Source organism: Saccopteryx leptura, chromosome 9 (assembly GCF_036850995.1).
Source record: "Saccopteryx leptura isolate mSacLep1 chromosome 9, mSacLep1_pri_phased_curated, whole genome shotgun sequence".
NCBI lineage: Eukaryota > Metazoa > Chordata > Mammalia > Chiroptera > Emballonuridae > Saccopteryx > Saccopteryx leptura.
Genome location: NC_089511.1, coordinates 47,709,978 through 47,730,166, shown reverse-complemented (window position 1 = coordinate 47,730,166; position 20,189 = coordinate 47,709,978). Strand labels below are relative to the sequence as shown.

The 20,189-nt window shown below is 45.6% G+C and overlaps 1 pseudogene; it reads right to left on the bottom strand.

The window, feature by feature from the left end:
• Positions 1 to 19,554: 19,554 nt before the first annotated feature.
• Positions 19,555 to 19,889, bottom strand: LOC136381497 (adapter SH3BGRL pseudogene; annotated as a pseudogene).
• Between the last annotated feature and the right edge of the window lie 300 nt (positions 19,890 to 20,189).

Sequence of the window (20,189 nt, the reverse complement as noted above, 5' to 3'; positions counted from 1 at the left end):
GCAACCCCCTGCTCAAGCCAGCGACTTTGGGTCCAAGCTAGTGAGCTCTGCTCAAACCAGATGAGCCTGCGCTCAAGCTGGTGACCTCGGGGTCTTGAACCTGGGTCCTCCGCATCCCAGTCTGATGCTGTATCCACTGCGCTACCGCCTGGTCAGGCATTGTCAAGTGTTTTAATGGAGTCATTTCAAGGACAATTGGCATAAAGCTGTGATTAGATCCACAGATCTCAGGACATCATTTACAACAGCTGAAAGGAAGAAATAGCCCAAAAGTTCATACATGGATGAATGATAATCAAAATATAATGTATACATATATACAAGGGGATATTATTCAACCCTAAAAAAAAGGATTGAAATTCTGATATATGCTACAAATGGATGAATCTTGAAGTCTTTATGATAAGTGAAATAGCCAGACACAAAAAGAAAAATAGCATATGATTCCACTTATATAAGATACTTAGGAATAGTCAAATTATAGAGACAGAGGCCCTGGCTGGTTGGCTCAGCGGTAGAGCGTTGGCCTAGCGTGCAGAGGACCGGGGTTCAATTCCCGGCCAGGGCACATAGGAGAAGCGCCCATTTGCTTCTCCACCCCTCCCTGTCTCCTTCTTCTCTGTCTCTCTCTTCCCCTCCTGCAGCCAAGGCTCCATTGGAGTAAAGATGGCCCGGGCGCTGGGGATGGCTCCTTGGCCTCTGCCCCAGGCGCTAGAGTGGCTCTGGTCGCAACATGGCGACGCCCAGAATGGGCAGAGCATCCCCCCTGGTGGGCAGAGCGTCGCCCCATGGTGGGCGTGCCGGGTGGATCCCGGTCGAGCGCATGCGGGAGTCTGTCTGACTGTCTCTCCCTGTTTCCAGCTTCAGAAAAATGCAAAAAAAAAATTATAGAGACAGAAAGTAAAATAGTGGTACCAGGGTTTGGAGCCAGGGAAGAGACATTATTGCTTGGTGGATACCGAGTTTTAGTATGGTAAGATGAAAAAGTTTTGAAAGTGGATAGTGGTTATTGTTGTACAACCATTAATATAAATGTACTAATGTCACTGAACTGTATAAAATAGTTAAAATGGTAAATTTTATGTATATCACATTAAAAATGATAACAAAAGCCTGACCTGTGATGGCGCAGTGGATAAAGCGTCAACCTGGAAATGCTGAGGTTGCCGGTTCAAAACCCTGGGCTTGCCTGGTCAAGGCACATATGGGAGTTGATGCTTCCTGCTCCTCCCCCCCTTCTCTATAATAAATAAATAAAATCTTTTTAAAAAAATGATAACAAAAGAACCCTTGTGCAAGGTCACATGAATGCCAGACCCAGGATCAGAAACTAAATATACGTAATTCAGAGACTGAACTCCTAACTACTTTGCCTTTCTGTTTACTGTAATGCTCTCCTGATTGACATTCTGCCCCCTCTGACTTCTGTCCATTTCGCACAACACTGGTAAGAGCAATCTTCCCAGGAAGGTGTGGATGGAGCAAGGGGTCACTTACATTGCACACCCAGCCCGAGAGGCCACTTTTGCTGAAACGGATGGGGTTGGAGACCTCACACCGATAACCCCCAGCGTCCTCCCCTCTGACGGGGTCAGTGATGAGGGTGCTGCTGTCCCAGGACAGCGTCATTGTCTCTGTTAACAGGAGACTCTGGTTATTGAAGAACCACCAGGTGGAGATTCCACTGTCATTTGTGAGACAGGCCAGGATCACGGCAACCTTGTGTTCTGTGACTATGACTTTGCTGGCTCTGGTAGAGGGTTTTCCCGATGGGTCTGTGGAGACACAGAGGAGGTGGCTGACTGAGACTGGGCTCCTTCCTCAGAGACCTCAGCCACTCACAGGTCCACAGGGAACTCTGGAATTGTCACCAGAAAAGGGCCCTGACCTCTGCAGAGTGACAAGTGTCTTTGTTCAGGTAACAGTCTCTAAGGAGAGGGTTGAATGCCCCAACCTCATATCACCCCAGGATGACCCCGGACCTGCCTCCCTGGATCTCGGTGGTATCAGCACCAGGAACCCCTTCTCAGCCCGTGTGTCCAGCATCTTCATCATCAGGTGGGATTTTCACCCACTGACTTTTTTTTTTTTTACAGAGAGAGGAACAGACAGGAAGACAGGAAGGGAGAGGGATGAGAAGCAACAATTTTTCATTGCAGCACTTTAGTTGTTCATTGATTGCTGTCTCATATGTGCCTTGATCCGGGGGCTACAACAGAGCGAGTGACCCTTTGCTCAAACCAGATGAACCCATGGCTCAAGCTGGCGACCTCAAGGTTTAGAACCTGGGTCCTCCATGTCCCAGTCCAACACTCTATCCACTGTGCCACCACCTGGTCAATCCCCACTGACTTTTGTGTGACTATTTCCTATAGTTTTCTGTGATTTCTTAAAAAATATCAGACCTCCTTTCTAGTAAGGTGGCTTTACATAAAGAAGGGAAGTAGTTTCCTTTTTGTTAAATAATTTATTAAAGAATGAGTATAGCCCAGCCAGTCTTCATGACATTAAGAGCTCACAAAATTCCAATCTAAAAGATTCTCAATCAGAATAGAACTTTCACTTCCTGGCTTTTGGACTGAATATCACAGAGAAGAAAGGCAATCTCTAGAGAGAAATACATAGTCACAGTTTTAACAAAAGGTTGGCACTCTTGGCCTTCTCTGTAATTATAAACTTTGTGGCACTGCTCCTTCTGTCACATGAAGGGACTTCATGGGTGAATCTACTTATTTGTCAAGCGTGTACCATTGCTCACTGCCGTCCTTTGGAATATCATATATACGTCGGTGTCACACAGTGTTGTGCAGCTGGTGGCTTCAGAGCCAGGACACAGCTCAGAGGATTTATCCTGTGGTTTGCTCTCTTCCCATTTCCTGGTCTGAGAGAGGCTCTTGTGTCAGTGGTGTCCAGATTAAGGACAGACCACCCATGCAGCTTCTCTATGGGCCACTGTCCCAGCACAGATGGCAGCAGAGCAGAGTCAGTCACCGGGTGAGCCTGGAGGAGAGCAGAGAGCAGCGTCTGTCTGTCCTGCTCACCCCACCTCAGAGGTGCTTTCATCCTTTTGTTTGGGGAAAAAAGAGGTGAGTTTGATTCAAAGCCACGTATGTTCCTGTATCATGTGGAGTAGGTAACAGAAAAGAAAGAGGTGGCAGAAGATACGTGTTAGAGACAGAAGAAGCAACTTGACCTTGAGGACTCTTTCTTCCCCTCTGAGAAGCCCCCTCTGCCATACAGGGCTAAGGTTAGAGAAATCTTTTTTCACTTTCTAAGTCTGGAGCCCAGCATTGCCATGAGAAACCAGATGAGTAAGGAAAGGAAAGAGTCTACAGAGATGCGGGAGAGGCTTCAGGGCGAGAATCTGTGAATGGCTGGTGTCCGTGGCCACAGGACGGGAGGTGACATCCAGGCTCTTTTCTGACTTCCAGACAGACTGTTACCATAGACAGTCCAGGAGCCCCAGGGAGCCTCCCCTCACCGACCAACATGGCTGCAGGGAGAGGTTCTTACACTGAGCACGCCTAAAGCTACAGACATGAGTAAATAAGGCCAGACCATGGCAGAAGCTAGCCAGACAACTGGGTAGAAAAAAATTCTTTCCCTTCCTTAACTCTATAAGAACTGTGGGCTTGAGCAGGAAGGGGAGATGATTTTTGAGATGCGAGTCCACCCTTCTCTCAGGTGTCAGCACCTGAATAAACCTCTTTCTTTTTGCACCAGCACCTGCCTCACGATTTTGATTTTTGTTGCATCAGGCAGTTGAAAGCATTTGCCTTTTTAGGTTACAAGACCCCCACCCAGAGCTTGGTGCTGATGGTCCAGGAGGCATTTACCAGAAACTGTGATTTTTTGTTGTTGTTGTTGTGATGATAAGTTTATTTATTTGTTTTTTAAATCATTTTTTATTTTTGAATTACTATTGACATACAATATCATATTAGGTTCAGGAGTACACCCCAGTAATTAGACTTCATAACTTAAGTGATCATCTTGTACCCATGTGTTCCCATATGTAGTTATTAGAATATTATTAACGACATTCCCTACGCTGTACTTTACACTCCCATGACTATTCTGTAACATCCAATTTGTACTTTTTAACCCCATCACCTTTTCCACCCATCCTCCTACCCCTCTCCCATCTGGCAACTGTCTAAATGTTCTCTGTATCTATGAGTCTGTTTATGTTCTGCTTGCTAGTTTATTTTGTTTTTTAAGAACAGTGACCTTAGCCAACACTTTTGTCTGGCAGAAAGCTGTCCTTAGCTCTTCTCTTAATGCCAGACAATTCAGTTCTTTCCCATAGGTCCCTGATTTTTCTTTCTTTCTTTCTTTTTTTTTTTTTTTTTTTGTATTTTTCTGAAGTTGGAAACGGGGAGGCAGTCAGACAGACTCCCGCATGAGCCCGACCGAGATCCACCTGGCATGCTCACCAGGGGGCAATGCTCTGCCCATCTGAGGCACCGCTCTGTTGCAACCAGGGCCATTCTGGTGCCTGGGGCAGAGGCCATAGAGCCGCCCTCAGCGCCCGGGCCAACCTTGTTCCAATGGAGCCTTGGCTGCGGGAGGGGAAGAGAGAGACAGAGAGGAAGGAGAGGGGGAGGGGTGGAGAAGCAGATGGGCGCTTCTCCTGTGTGCCCTGGCCGGGAATCGAACCCGGGACTCCTGCACGCCAGGCCGACACTCTACCACTGAGCCAACCAGCCAGGGCCAGGTCCCTGATTTTTTTTAAGTTCCTGCCCAGCACTGGAGCTCAGAGGGAGTGAGTTTGAGTAAGTCTGTGTGTGGGCCCTTTATAGGCACTGCCTGGGACTCCAGCAGCCTTCCATCTCACTCAGCCACAATCCACACTAGTTTTAGTAGTCAGAAGTTATGAGGGCTTCTCTTCCTGGCACTAGAATCCTGGTCTGGAGGGCTTGGTATGGGGCTGGGACCCCTTGCTCTTCAGGGGGGACCTCCACAGCTAGAGCTAGCCCTTCTGATTTTTATCCACCACAGGTGGGTATGGGACCAGCCCATTCTGCATCTCTGCTCCTCCTACTAGAGACTAATATTCTTGTCTGTGGTCCTATTCAGGCCAGTGACAGAGTTATAAGGCAAGACCAGTATAGGATCCACTACCATTTGCCGTAATGTTGAGGAGAAAGAGTTCCTGTGTGGTTTGCTGGGACCTCTTAGTAATAAACCAAGAATACTGTGTGGGCCGGTTAAAGGCCATACAGCAAGAGAGGCTAAAGTATGCCCCTGGTAGGTAATGGAAGTTTGGCTGGGAATGGTGGGTGTGTCCGGGCCATCTAGGACAAAGAGAACACACCCACACATGATATAATCAGAGGCAGGTAGAGATTTCTTGTCTGAGTAAGAGCCACAGTGTTTTTCTGAGCTAAGTCACAACCTTATTTTTAAAAGTCCCAAATATAAAACCCACATGTTCCCTGAGCCTGAGTCTGAGACATTAAAACCTGTGTGTCCCATGTCAGATTGTTAACCCTGTGCCTCTCTAGACAGAAGCCTCTCGTCCCCTTCTAGTCTTGACTCAAGACCAGGCCTGCCCAGATTTGCCTGGGACAAGAAGTCACGACCATCATGGGTTTTGGAGTGAGGGTCTGTGTATTCAGGTCTGAGAGAGATGTAGTCTGGTCTCTGGCCGTGTGGGTTTGGGCAGACGCCTGAGCCAGGTAGGGACAGAAGTTATTCACAGAGAACATGCAGGGTAAATGGCCAGCACTCACTGGGTACCAGGTTTCACACTCATAGGGTCCCGTGTCATTCCTTATGACATGAAGTAAAGTGACAGTCCTGGCTCTGTCTGGAAGACTCTGACTGTTGTTGATCAAGCACAGTATGAGGTTTACATGTTAACAGGACAGGGCCCATGTGCTCCTCGGGGTTGGAGTTGTTGCTTGTGATGTTGGGTGTGGGTAACTTCACTGTGAAGATAACAGAGAAAACATTGCTCTGTGTTGTACCTTGGATTCCTTCAAAGACATCTTCACCCAGAGTTTGTGTCTCTATCACAAGACAACAAACGCATGAGGGTCTGAACATCAGCGACCTTAAGCCCTCCGGCTCTATGTCTGGGGGAAAGCACAGATTTTCCTGATGTTGATTAAATATCAGGATTTCACCATGAAAAGACATAGGACTGAGGTCAGAGCCCACTCGGTACCTGTCCTGGCTCTTCACTGACCAGCTGAGTGACCTTGGGGTCTCACCTGGAATGCACGGTGCTGAGTCCCTTTGCAACACGAACCTGTACTGCCGAATCGGGATGTGTTTTCACCGAGGCCTCACATTCTAGGGTCATCCTAGAGATGAGCAATGATGGGCCATCCCAGAGTCCTCACACCCCGAGGAGACCGGGCAGTGCGGCCTGGAACTGGTTGAGCAAAACAATACATGGGGAGACCAGAAGCAAGTCTGATGGTCCGTCAGTTTTCAGGCTGCAGGGCCACGAGTTGGCGCAGTCTTCCCAGGAGCTCACTGGTGACTGACCTGAGACAGTGACCCCAGAAAGGCTAGAGCAGAGTTCAGGAGTGATTCAGAAAAGAGTGAGGGATCGTGGGAGCTGGCTGGCTTCGGCATCAGGACCCTGCTCTCTGCCCTTGATCTTTAATATGCTGTCTCCCACCACAGAGGGCAGGGGTCCTTGTCAAATACTCAGATACAGAAGGGTTGTCATGTGGCCCTCATGGACCATTTGTGTTTGGCAGTTATTAAGTAGAAATTTGAGTTAGGTTGTGGAAGAATAAGTGAAAATCATTATTCATACCACAGAGATCTAAGACCAGTTTTTAGAAGGATCTCTGTTTAGAGAACCCCGAAGGGCATAGACCAGGTTCTGAAGTCCAACCAGGGTCACGCTGTGACTGAAGGAAGATGCTACTGCAGGTGTGAAATAGTGACTCCTGGGGGTAGAGGATGTCAGTCCTGCTAAGAGAAGGAAGAGACCACAGGGCAAGTATAGGTGTGTCTGTCGTATAAGGGAGGGAGGATACCAGACTGGTCAAAGGGATGTGTTATGTTAGTGAATTTAGGAAGATGGTTCCTGTCACCAGTTTCTATGGTCAGGCAGGCAAATGGGGAGGAGCCCCCACACAGGCATGTGGCATGTGTTCTTCCTTTTCCTTCCAACGCAGGAAACAGAGCTGGAGTGTGATCAAATGCATTGGGCAAATAATTGAGCAGCCAGTCAGAGAAAGACAGAGGCTGGTAGAGCTCACCGTCTGACAGGTTCCCTCCCTATGGTAAAAGTGTCATCATGAGGACACTCGTATGTTAAACGGACAGTAAACCAGTCAGATGGTGCAGGGTCACCAGCCCCATCTTGGGAAAGTTTGGGAGCTACTGGGAGGAATGGGAGCCTCACACCAGGATGAGGATGTGACTCATGAGTCAGGGGTGAAGAGAGCCTGTGAGCTTTTGGAGACTGAAGGGCTGTCCTGCCTTGGACTCCCTGGTTGAGTCATAGAGAGAAGATCAGTGGTTCACCCGTCCTGGTCATGTGCCCTGTTCCTCTTGTTGGTATCAGGGAGGGAAGGCGCTCTAGATGGTGGCATAGTGGAAGCTCTTTCTTCTGGTGATCTGGAAAACTGGCCAATATATGGAGCCATGGGCTGCTGCTGCAACTGATTAGTGTCCTTTTTTTATTTCCCTTGAGGATTGGTCTGGACACAGGTATTAGCGGGAGATCTGAGGAGACTGCAGGGTGGAGTAAGCAGAGCAGAGCGGGGCAGCATGGCTGAAGATGAGGGACTTGGAAGGAGTAGAGAGAGAGCCAGAAATGTCCTTGGTGGTGAGCAGTGGAGGTTACAGGTGACTTCAAAGATCCCAGGAACCAAGAGCCTATGGCTGCCCCAGGGCAGGACCAGTGCAACCCGGAAAGTCCTCCCTTGGCCAAATAGCCCCACAGTCACCCTGAGACTTGGCTACTGGAGGGGCTTTAGGGGCAGGTGGTCAGAGGGATAGAACGTGGGCCTCAGCCCTTGGAGTAACAGGGAACAGGTGTGCCCTAAACCTCCGAGCACCCTGCATCCAGGTTCCAGTCTCTGTACAGGTTATGAATCATTCATTCACTATTCACTTCTTCTCTCTTACATGAAAGAGCACTTGTGTGTTGGTCCGTGCGCTGGTTGCAGGTGGAGAGCAGGGAGTGAGAAGCAACATTTTTTCCCTTATGTCAAGTGGGAGTGACACCCACAGGTCAGGAAACAAAGAAGTGATTCAAGTCCAGGACAGGGAGATGTGAAACAGCCCCCTGAGGGGGGTGCCTGAGCATTCCCAGCCTTGATTCTGATTGTTACTGCCGGTAATTTAGAGTGTGTGTGTGTGTGTGTGTGTGTGTGTGTGTGTGTGTGTGTGTGTGAGAGAGAGAGAGAGAGAGAGAGAGAGAGAGACAGAGACAGATAGGGACAGACAGACAGGAAGGGAGAGAGATGAGAAGCCTCAATTCTGTGTTGCAGCTCCTTAGTTGTTCATTGATTGCTTTCTCATATGTGCCCTGACTGAGGCACTACAGCTTGCTGAGTGACCCCCTGTTCAAACCAGCAACCTTGGGCTCAAGCTGGTGAGCCTTCTCAAACCAGATGAGCCTACACTCAAGCTGGCGACCTCAGGGTCTCGAACCTGGGTTCTCCATGTCCCAGTCTGACATTCTATCCACTGTTCTATCCACCGCCTGGTCAGGTGTAATTTGGTTCTTGAGGTAAAACATTAATCTCCATTTGCTTTCACTCCCCAGACCAGAAAATCCACCTTGAGCTGGGGATGCCTAAGTGGAAAGAACCTGGACCAACTTTTGGTCTTGGGGTCCACAGACGTAAGACCCCGGGATAAAGAAGAGGATGGAACTGTGGCTATGTCTGATCTATTGCTCATGGTCTGTGTGACCCTGGTTGATGATTCACACTGTGACTCAGTTTCCCCTGAATAAAAATCAAATAAATGGACTCTGGGTTGCCATGTCTGTGAATTAACCTTAAAACATCCCTGAAATACGTGACCTGAAGCTCAGTATGGAGAGGCTGCCCAGATAAATGGTAACTATCATATCTGTCTGTGACAGAGAATCCCCTGGGCTGATCGCTGGTGGACAGGAGCTGCCAGGAGCATCGTCTCTCCTCTGTTTCTTCTGTGGAGCTCACTGTTCCCTGGAGTCCCCTAAGTCCCCTAGGGCAGGCAGCTAATGGCCTGGGGACCTTGTCCATCTATTGTCTCCACACACAACACTGTGAGGTGAAGGACCAGGCCCCACCCCAGTCCTGACACAGTTCTTGGGGCTGAGTCCTAGCTGGTGACCAGCTCAGGAAACTTGGGACTCGGGGACCTGGAGTTGAGAGTCCAGAGTTTGTGCCAGGTCAGGTCTCTGTGAGAAGAGAAAGCCCACAGGCTGCTGTCCAGCACCCTCAGGACAGGAGATGTCACTCTCAAGGTGGGGAGGGGTGTCTGTTTTCTGGGAGTGAAGGGAGATCTGTCCAGCACCCTCACTGTTAGGAAACCCTGTCCTCTCTCCTGAGTGTACGAGGCATCAAGACTCATCCCTGGGACAGCCGCCAGCACTCGCTCGCCTCTTCCATGCTGACACCAGGCCCTGGTCTACAGGGAACAGATCTGACCCCAGGAATCACAAGGGATAGGATTGTTGTGTGGTTTCTCTCATCTATTTAACGCCTGTTTATCAAGCATCTGTGAGGGTGCAGACAGGTGGAACTGGATATCCCGCCTGGATTCTGTCTCATCCTCACAGGCACTATCGCTGGCGAAACGCTTCTGTTCAGAGTCCCTGCCTGGACACAAGGACTGGACCTCCCATCTGTCATTGATTTCACACTCCTGGGCCCTGGCTCCGCCTTCTGCTCTCACTGTAGATTCCTGGTCAACCTCCTACTGCGTCCTTGCCCTGCCCAGGTCTCCGCACAGCCTCTCTGGCACAGGGTCCCGGCACTCAAGGTGCCAAGTGACCAAGCCGCGCGCCTCACATAACCCTCCTGGCGTCGGAGGGAAAAGCCCTGTGATGGAATCAGGGTCACCTGTTGGGAAAGGGCTTCCAGGTCTCAGTAGGTCCAGTCCAAGGGCATCACGGTGGGTGCTCGCGGTGTCCGGGTGCACCCAGGAGCTGCTGTGAGAACTGAGTGTGGTGTCAGTGCTTTCCTATAGGGACTCGGTTTCCATAGCTTCCCCCTGTCTGTGGACTGAGCTGATGGTCGGGACTGAGCCACAAAGAGCGCGCTTCCAGCCGCCTACCTACCCTCCAGTCAACGCAGCGCAAACCCGGCCATTGGGCGCGGGGACAACACGCCCCGCCCCGAGACCAGGGGAGCTTGGGACTCAGCTGGTCCTGCCGCTGGTGGGAGGCGGGGGTGGGGGTGGGGGTGGGGGTGGGGATCTGGATCAGGGCCCGAAGCCACCTTCAGCTTTGTATTTACAATTTAAGGGGGGATAGGGGAATAATTTTTACCACGTAGCCAATTGTCAAAAGGGAACTCTATCATTGTACAATGAAAGATTCTTTTAAGGAAAAAATCCTTAAAATAATGCACTAGAATGTTCTTTTAAGGAAAGCAACCATTTTAAATTTATCAGCTACTGTGATGCATGTTTTATTTTTCTAGTTCATCGGTAATGAGGAGCCACTGAGCCACTTCACCCGCAGGTGTTGCAAAGTACCAAAAACTACAGAATTAATATTAATATTTTAAGAGGCTTGGAGAACATTTTATTAATTTGGGTTAAGATGTGCAGAGAAATTGAGAATAGTCTCTGTACTGTGTGGTTGGCATAACCAGGATGGCCCTTGGCATTGTATTGTAAATGCAAAGGGGAGGAAAACATGGATCCCCAGACATTCCACCACACCTGTGGGGAAAGGGGTGAATGGCTAGCCAGGTGCAGGGAGAGAGAAGCCAAAATAAACCTTTTCTTATAACTATGAGCCATTTGTGGGCATTTGTCCCCACAGAAACTACCTCTCCTATGTAAATGTATGTAGTTAACACGTGTGACTCTGGACAGAGAGATGGCGGATGAACACTAGATAATATGGGGATGCCTTTTAATATGTAAAGAGACATCTTTCTACCATTGTGTTGACTTGTAAATTTTGTTTTCTCCAAAATAATGTATGGCTTGCAAATTGAACGTGGTCCTATCATGTTAAAGGACATATGACTGTAACCAATAGTGGTAAGGGGCTCCTAATTACAATTTTTGCTTCTGTACTTCCCACTTACAAAACTATAAAAACTAGGTAGAACAAAGGGCCGGCGCGCTCTCCTTCAGATTTCTGTCGGAGTTGCTGCCACTTGGCCAAGCTAGACAATAAAGCTTTGATGTGTAATGGACGGACTTTGTTCGTGTCTTCAATGTTCTGGGTCCCTCTGGATTAGGATTAACAGGTAATATCACTCTTTTGTAGTTTTAGATATTAGGAAATGGTGAACGCCACCCATGACCTGTGTTTTAGCTCAGGGATGTAGATTTTAGGTGGACACTCCTACGATTTTAAGCTTCTATGTATATCATCGTCTCTCTGTCCTCTCGGTTACCCATCACAACACACAGGGTCGCGTTCCCCAGAGCTGGAGAGCAAGTGACCACCATGAAAACAAAGGTGTCCTGAGGCTGCTGGGCACTGCCAGCGGCACTCGTGGTGGTCTGCTCAGGTGGGAAAGGGGGTTCTCCCAGGGCCTGAGCGAGCAGGTGGTGTCCTGGCTTCATCATTAACTCCACGTCAGGACCCAGGACATGGGGGTGTGAGGTCCTGCCTGACCCCCTCTCAGGACACCATTGCTGGGTTGTCTGTGGGGAACTCAGTCTCCTCGGTCCCTCCCTACAGTGCAGGAAAGGAACCCAGAGCCCGTTCGTGTAGAGTTGGACCATAAATGAGCACAGGTGAGGCAAGGCAGGTGGACATGTGGAGAGACCCTTATTCCTGGAGGACGGAGCTGTGAGATGATGGGCGGCAGGGGGCGCACAGCCGCTTTTAAGCTGCTGCAGCTGAGTCAGAGGCCAGAGCGTTTCTTCTGGAGAATCTGGCCTCCCCTCATCCCCACCACAAACATTCTAGAACTTCCCACTTCAGTACTTCCAACGGAGGCCCCTCAGTCCTGCTCCCCGACTCAGTTCCACATCACCTATTTGTGCTCCTCACACTTGGGCACCTCTGACTACCCAATGGCCCAGCACCCCCAGGTCTGCAGAATGGTCCTTGCTGCCCCTGCCCCACCAGTCTGGAGGCCCAGGCCTGCCTTCCCGTCAGCTGTGGGAGCAGGCTCTCAGGCTCCCTGTGCTGCATGCCAATCATCTGCTAGGAGGCAGCGGCAGCTGAACAAAGGAGAGATGCAGGGACAGTTGTTAGCTCCTGTGTCTGCAAGTGGACCTGGGAGAAGAACCCGGGGAACGACTGAACTCCCTGCTGACTAGATGTCTGTAGTGTGCTAGTGTCTGTAGTGTGCTAGTTATGCCTTGGGAATTTAATAGAGAATAACTGGATAGTTTCTTACTTTGGACAATAGGCTTTTGAGTTTGGAATGACAGGTTTTCCTTGGTTGTCACCCTCAACTTCAATCCCATGCACTTGGGTCACAGACTGTAAATTCTGCACCCCGGTGCAGGGCTGGCACTGGGGCAAGGCACTAGCAGCCCGGCCCGGGGCCCCTCTGTATTTGTAGATCTGCAGAGACGAGTTTTGTGCTGGAAACAGTGCTCCTTCCTGGACAGACCCCTGGTGCTCTCCCCACTCCTGCAGGCCCTGCCCCTCCGCCAGCCCCAGCTCAGCAGATTCTGAGCTGACTTGTCCCAGGGGCAGCCTGTGGGTCATTCACTCTCTATGCTCTGCTGCTGTTGCCTGCCTGGCTGTCCATTACCATGGAGGTTCTGTGTGTGTGTGTGTGTGTGTGTGTGTGTGTGTGTGTGTGTGTGTGAAGGACTCTGCACATATATGAATCTCAAGGTAAGGAAATTTGAGAGACATTTAACAAATATTTACATAAATGCAAGGATTCATGGTTAGGTCTTCTACATCAAGTTAACAAAGTTTGATGTTGTAGATGAATCACTCTTCTTAACCCCCCTACCCTCCTGACATAAGGATGACACACCCACCCCTCTGCTGGCCTACAGCTCCCCCCACGAGCAGGCAGCGCATCCCCACCCCAGCCCGTTAACCTCAGGCTTGGCCATAAGACCATGGGGTCCAGGGGTCTCCATATCAAGAATCAGCTCAGGTAATTCTCAGGAACAATGAGAATTTGAGAAGGATTTCCCTAAATAGTATAATTTACAAGTTCTACCAGTAGGACAGATGTTGCCACATTTGGGGCAAGAATCAATTGCAACTTCCATGATTTGTGCTTGATGGGAAGACCTTTAATGGAATGAGATGTACGCAGAGGAGCCTGTGTGGAGACCAGAGATAAACTTTAAAACTGTGCAGTGAAGATGATGAAGAGTAAACAGTGTAGCTGGGTAAACACAATCCCAGCTTAGATGAGAAGCCAGAGAAGAGAGGTGGGTACAGCCCAACCAGAGTGACGTGGCTCTTACATGTTGACCTGAGCCTTGAGGTCTTCAGACATACAGGATGGGATGAATTTGATGGGCACTGGGACAGCGAACAGAACTCAGCCAGCACCTTTCTGGGCTGCAGCCCATAGTGCTGTTTTGTGGGTGCCCTGCTGGTGGCAGCACTGTCCTGTATGTCACACCATTTAACGAGTCGCTGGGCAGGTGATTACTAACTAGTTGCATCCCCCATCTTCCTTATCTTCTGTGTTACTTTGTAATCAGTTGTATGTATGGACTTTACTGACCAAAGTGGATTAAAAATAATTCAAACTGCATTTTTTCCCGAGTAGCCTTTGTTTCTTTTTCTCATGCAACTTGACTATACACAGAATCACAGATACACACACACACACACACACACACACACACACACACACAATTCTACTGTCACTAATGTGCAGGCAGAAGCAAACACCGCTTTACTCAAAAGACATATTCTCCCTTCGCCCTCAGACACTATTTCTTCCCACACAGTCATGAAAAGGAATAACACGGAAGGTTAATATATGTACTGGGGTCAGGCCAAGCAGCAGTGCTAGAGTGAAAGGACTAGTTATAACTGGGGCTCATCAGCTCTCAACTGAACCGCTCTTTTAAAAACAAGATACATTTTAAAAATATGTACTGAGGTGTTTCTTGAATGCCTAAGACTCCATAACTCACATCATGCACGCTCATGGAGCTGACAGCCGTCTCTCCTTGAAGCCCCATGACCAATCGTGTCCTAGGGACCCTCAGTCTCAATGTGAAGGTCCTGTGCTGACCTAAAGGGAAAAAAATGACAGGGATGTCAGTTTTGTTAGGGTTGCCATGGCCTAAAGAACATTCTCTAATTTTCTAGTGACCAACATCCCAGAAAAACTTGTTGGATTAGATTACTGACTGATGGGGTGCCTACCCAACTTTGTCACTATTTGAGATCACAAGTTTAAAAAGTCCTTCCAGGTACATATAATTTACTATAGGTTTCCGATGGCATCATTGGCTTGTATAATCACATGCTTTTAGCAGAGATTTTTAAAAGTCTAGAAATATCAGCTGGACAAGAGGCATTTTGGTCATGGAAACCGGTCTTTCTTATTTCCTTATTTGTAAATCTCTCAGTTTGTCGGTATGAAGTGAACTTTGGGGGGGGGGGGGTAGTGAACACACAATATGGTGTACAGAGATGTGTTGTAGAATTGGGCACCTGAAACCTACATAATTATGTTAACCAGTGCCACTTCAATAAATTTAAATTTTAAAAAAAAGAACAAAAAAGAAAAAATGTTTTGATTTTCTTATCAATTAAATACCAACTACTTGGTGTTTAACATCATACAAGTTTATTAAGTATCCTATTTCTAAGTAACACCACTGGGAAATATGAGTAAAATTCACTGTACTTTTGCATCCAAAACTCTCACTTTTTATTAAAATAATTGTTTCTCCTATGCACCTAATATAGGAGCACCTAAATATATAAAGCAGACGTTGATGGATATAAAGGGCGAGATCAACAGCAATACTATAATAGTAGGGGATTTCAACACCCCACTAACATCACTAGATAGATTCTCAAGAAAGAAAACTAACAAAGAAACAGCAGACTTAAAGGACATACTAGATCAACTAGATTTAATAGATATCTTCAGAACCTTTCACCCTAAAGCAGCAGAATATACATTCTTTTCAAGTGCTCATGGTACATTCTCTAGGATAGACCACATATTAGGGCAAAAAAGGGGTCTCAACAAATTTAAGAAGATTGAAATCATATCAAGCATTTCCTCTGATCACAATGGCATGAAACTAGAAATCAACCACAACAGAAAAGCTCAAAAATTCTCAAACACATGGAAACTAAATAGCAGGTTGTTAAATAACGAATGGATTAACAATGAGATCAAAGAAGAAATTTAAAAAATTCCTAGAAATGAATGATAATGAGCATACAACAACTCAAAATTTATGGGACACAGCAAAAGCAATACTGAGAGGGAAGTTCATAGCACTACAGGCATACGTTAAGAAGCTAGAAAAAGCTCAAATAAACAACTTGACTCTGCATCTAAAAGAACTAGGAAAAAAACAGCAAGTAAAGCGCAGAGGTAGTAGAAGGAAGGAAATAATAAAGAGCAGAGCGGAAATAAATGACATAGAGGCTAAAGAAACAATACAGAGGATCAATGAAACCAGGAGGTGGTTCTTTGAAAAGGTAAACAAGATAGATGAACCATTAACTAGACTCACCAAGAAAAAAAAAGAGAGGACTCAAATAAATAAAATTAGAAATGAGAGTGGAGAAATAACAACTGGCACAACAGAAATACAAAATACTGTAAGAAAATACTATAAAGAACTGTATGCCAAAAAACTAGACAACCTAGATAAAATGGACAAATTCCTTGAATCATACAATCTTCCAAAAATCAATTTGGAAGAATCAGAAAACCAAAACAGACCAATTACAGCAAAAGAGATCAAAACAATTATCAAAAACTCCCAACAAAAAAAGTCCTGGGCCTGATGGCTTCACAAGTGAATTCTACCAAATATTCAAAGAACTAGCTCCTATCCTCCTCAAGCTATTTCAAAAAATTCAAGAGGAAGGAAGACTTCCAAGATTCTTTTATGAGGCGAGCATAATTATGATTCCAAAACTAGGCAAAGACAACACAAAGAAAGAAAATTATAGGCCAATATCCCTGATGCTAAAATCCTCAACAAAATATTAGCAAACTGGATCCAGCAATATATGAAAAAAATCATACACCATGATCAAGTGGGATTTATTCTGGGGAGGCAAGGCTGGTACAATATTCTCAAATTAACCAATGTGAGTCATCACATAAACAAAAGGAAGGAGAAAAACCACATGATAATTTCAATACATGCAGAAAAAGCATTTGATAAAATCCAGCACCCATTCGTGATCAAAACTCTCAACATAGTGGGAATACAGGGAACATACCTCAACATGATAAAGGCCTTCTATGATAAACCCACAGCCAACATCATACTCAATGGGCAAAAATTAAAAGCAATGCCCTTAAGATCAGGAAAAGGCCCTGGCCGGTTGACTCAGTGGTAGAGCGTCGGCCTGGCGTGCAGGAGTCCCGGGTTTGATTCCTGGCCAGGGCACACAGGAGAAGCGCCCATCTTCTTCTCTACCCCTCCCCCTTTCCTCTCTGTCTCTCCCTTCCCCTCCCGCAGCCAAGGCTCCATTGGAGCAAAGTTGTCCCGGGCGCTGAAGATGGCTCCATGGCCTCTGCCTCAGGCGCTAGAATGGCTCTGGTTGCAACAGAGCAATGCCCCAGATGAGCAGAGCATCACCCTCTGGTGGGCATGCCGGGTGGATCCCGGTCCGGCGCATGTGGGAGTCTGTCTGACTGCCTCCCCATTTCCAGCTTTAGAAAAATACAAAAAAAAAAAAAGATCAGGAACAAGGCAGGGGTGCCCCCTTTCACTACTCTTATTTAACATAGTCCTGGAAGTCCTAACCACAGCAATCAGACAAGAAGAAGAAATAAAAGGCATCCAAATTGGAAAAGAAGAAGTAAAACTATCATTATTTGCAGATAATATAATATTGTATATAGAAAACCCTAAAGTCTCAGTCAAAAAACTACTGGAACTGATAAATGAATTCAGCAAGGTGGCAGGATATAAAATTAATACTCAAAAATCAGAGGCATTTTTATACACCAACAATGAACAGTCAGAAAGAGAAATTAAGGAAACAATCCCCTTCACTATTGCAACCAAAAAAATAAAATACCTAGGAATAAATTTAACCAAGGAGATTAAAGACTTGTACTTTGAAAATTATAAAACATTGATAAAAGAAATCAAATAAGATACAAACAAGTGGAAGCATATGCCATGCTCATGGTTAGGAAGAATAAACTTCATTAAAATGTCTATATTACCCAAAGCAATTTATAAATTCAATGCAATACCAATTAAAGTACCAATGACATACTTCAAAGATATAGAACACATATTCTAAAAATTTATATGGAACCAAAAAAGAACACAAATAGCCTCAGCAATCTTGAAAAGGAAGAATAAAGCGTGAGGTATCACACTTCCCGATATCAAGTTATACTACAAGGCCATTGTACTCAAAACAGCCTGATACTGGAATAAGAACAGGCACATAGATCAATGGAACAGAATGGAGAACCCAGAAATAAACCCACAGCTCTATGGACAACTGATATTTGACAAAGGAGGTAAGAGCATACAATGGAGTAAAGACAGCCTCTTTAGTAAATGGTGTTGGGAAAATTGGACAGCTACCTGCAAAACAATGAAACTAGACCACCAACTTACACCATTCACAAAAACAAACTCAAAATGGATAAAAGACTTAAATGTAGGCCATGAAACCATAAGCATCTTAGAAGAAAACATGGGCAGTAAGCTCTCTGACATCTCTCGCAGCAATATATAAAATATTTGCTGATTTATCTCCATGGGCAAGTGAAATAAAAGACAGGATAAACAAATGGGACTATATCAAACTAAAAAGCTTTTGCACAGCTAAAGACAATAAGAACAGAATAAAAGGACAAACTGCACAATGAGAGAACATATTCGACAATAGATCTGATAAGAGGTTAATAACCAAAATTTATAAAGAACTTGTAAAACTCAACACCAGGAAGACAAGCAATCCAATCAAAAATGGGCAAAAGAAATGAATAGACACTTCTCCAAAGAGGACATACAGATGGCCAATAGGCATATGAAAAATACTCAACATCATTAATCATTAGAGATATGCAAATTAAAACCACAATGAGATATCACCTCATACCAGTCAGAATGGCGCTTATCAACAAAACAACACAGAATAAGTGCTGGCGAGGATGTGGAGAAAAGGGAACCCTTCTGCACTGTTGGTGGGAATGCAGACTGGTGCAGCCACTATGGAAAACAGTATGGAGATTCCTCAAAAAATTAAAATCGAACTGCCTTTTGACCCAGCTATCCCACTTTTAGGAATATACCCTAAGAACACCATAGAACTGTTCCAAAAGGAGAAATGCACCCCCATGTTTATGGCAGCATTGTTCACAATAGTGAAGATCTGGAAACAACCCAAGTGTCCGTCAGTGGATGAGTGGATTAAAAAGCTCTGGTACATATATACTATGGAATGCTACTCAGCCATAAGAAATGATGACATCAGATCATTTACAATAACATGGACGGACCTTGATAACATTATACTGAGTGAAATAAATCAGAAAAAATTAAGAACTATATGATTCCATACATAGATGGAACATAAAAATGAGACTCAGAGACATGGACAAAAATGTGATGGTAACTGGGGGGGGGGGTAGAAAGGAGAAGGAGAGGGTTAGGGGAAGGGTGGAGCACAAAGAAAACCAGATAGAAGGTGACAGAAGACAATTTGACTTTGGATGAGGGGTATGCAACATAATCAAATGTCAAAATAATCTGGAGATGTTTTCTCTGAACATATGTACCCTGATTTATCAATGTCACCTCATTAAAATTAATTTAAAAAGAATTAAATGATATAATTCACCAAAAAAATTTAATACCAATAAAGGAATATTTTTTTTTAAAAGTACATGTTTTTGTTCACTAAAATTAATGAGTTAATTTGGGAACAAAAGAAAGATTCTCTTTTTTAAATTCCTCCATGTAGAACTATAGATCAACTTAAGCTGCAATAATAATACCAACAAAGCACAGAAGTGTTGGCTTTGTACAATCCCTGAAGCACATAAAATGCCTCAGTAGATAACAGAACTATTTCATGACATCTAGATAAAACTTCACATTCCTCTCCCAGTCTCCTCATCCCAACATTCACATTTAATTATGTATTCATTTTGATTGTTTGCATGGGTAAACACAAACTAATCTATTATTTCAACGCTAAGCCTATTTCTTTTGAAGCCAAGATAATTTTGCTATTTTATAAAAACAATGGAGACCTTTTCCAGGAAGCTTGAGGCAGAATGTTTAAAGTTTATGCTTCTGCTGTGCCTGAGCTTCTGCTCCCTTTGAACCAAGTAGGCTGTCAAAACTAAAAATGCACACACTGCATATGTTCTCTGGTTTCAAAGAAAGCATCATAGTACCACGGAACTGGTTTTCATAAAAAAAATCAGAGGTGGTAGGGGGCACCCTGTGGCTGGACGACTGTTTTCAAGTGCATTTTCTCTCATCCATTTTCTTCATTGGCAGCAATAGTTTTTTCTTCAAATTCTATTTTGTTAGCTCTTAAAAACCAATCATATATCCTGCTGTTCTTTCTTAATTGTCATAGAGCCAGAGGAAGATGCAATATACACGAGTCACCATCGTGGGAACAGTGGCTGTGGTCGTTTGGGTCCTGCAAACAGCTATAGTACAGCTGCAATAAAGGTTCAGCTTTAATCCATTTTGAGTTTATTCTTTTGTGTTGTGTAAGAAGGTGGTCTAGTTTCATTTTTTCCAAGTATTTGTCCAATATTCCCAACACCATTTATTGAATAGACTGTCTTTACCTCCATTATTTATTCTTGTCTTTTTTCTCATATATTAATTGACCATATGGATGTGGGTTTGTTTCTGGGCTCTCTATCCTGTTCTATTGATCTATGTGCCTATTTTTA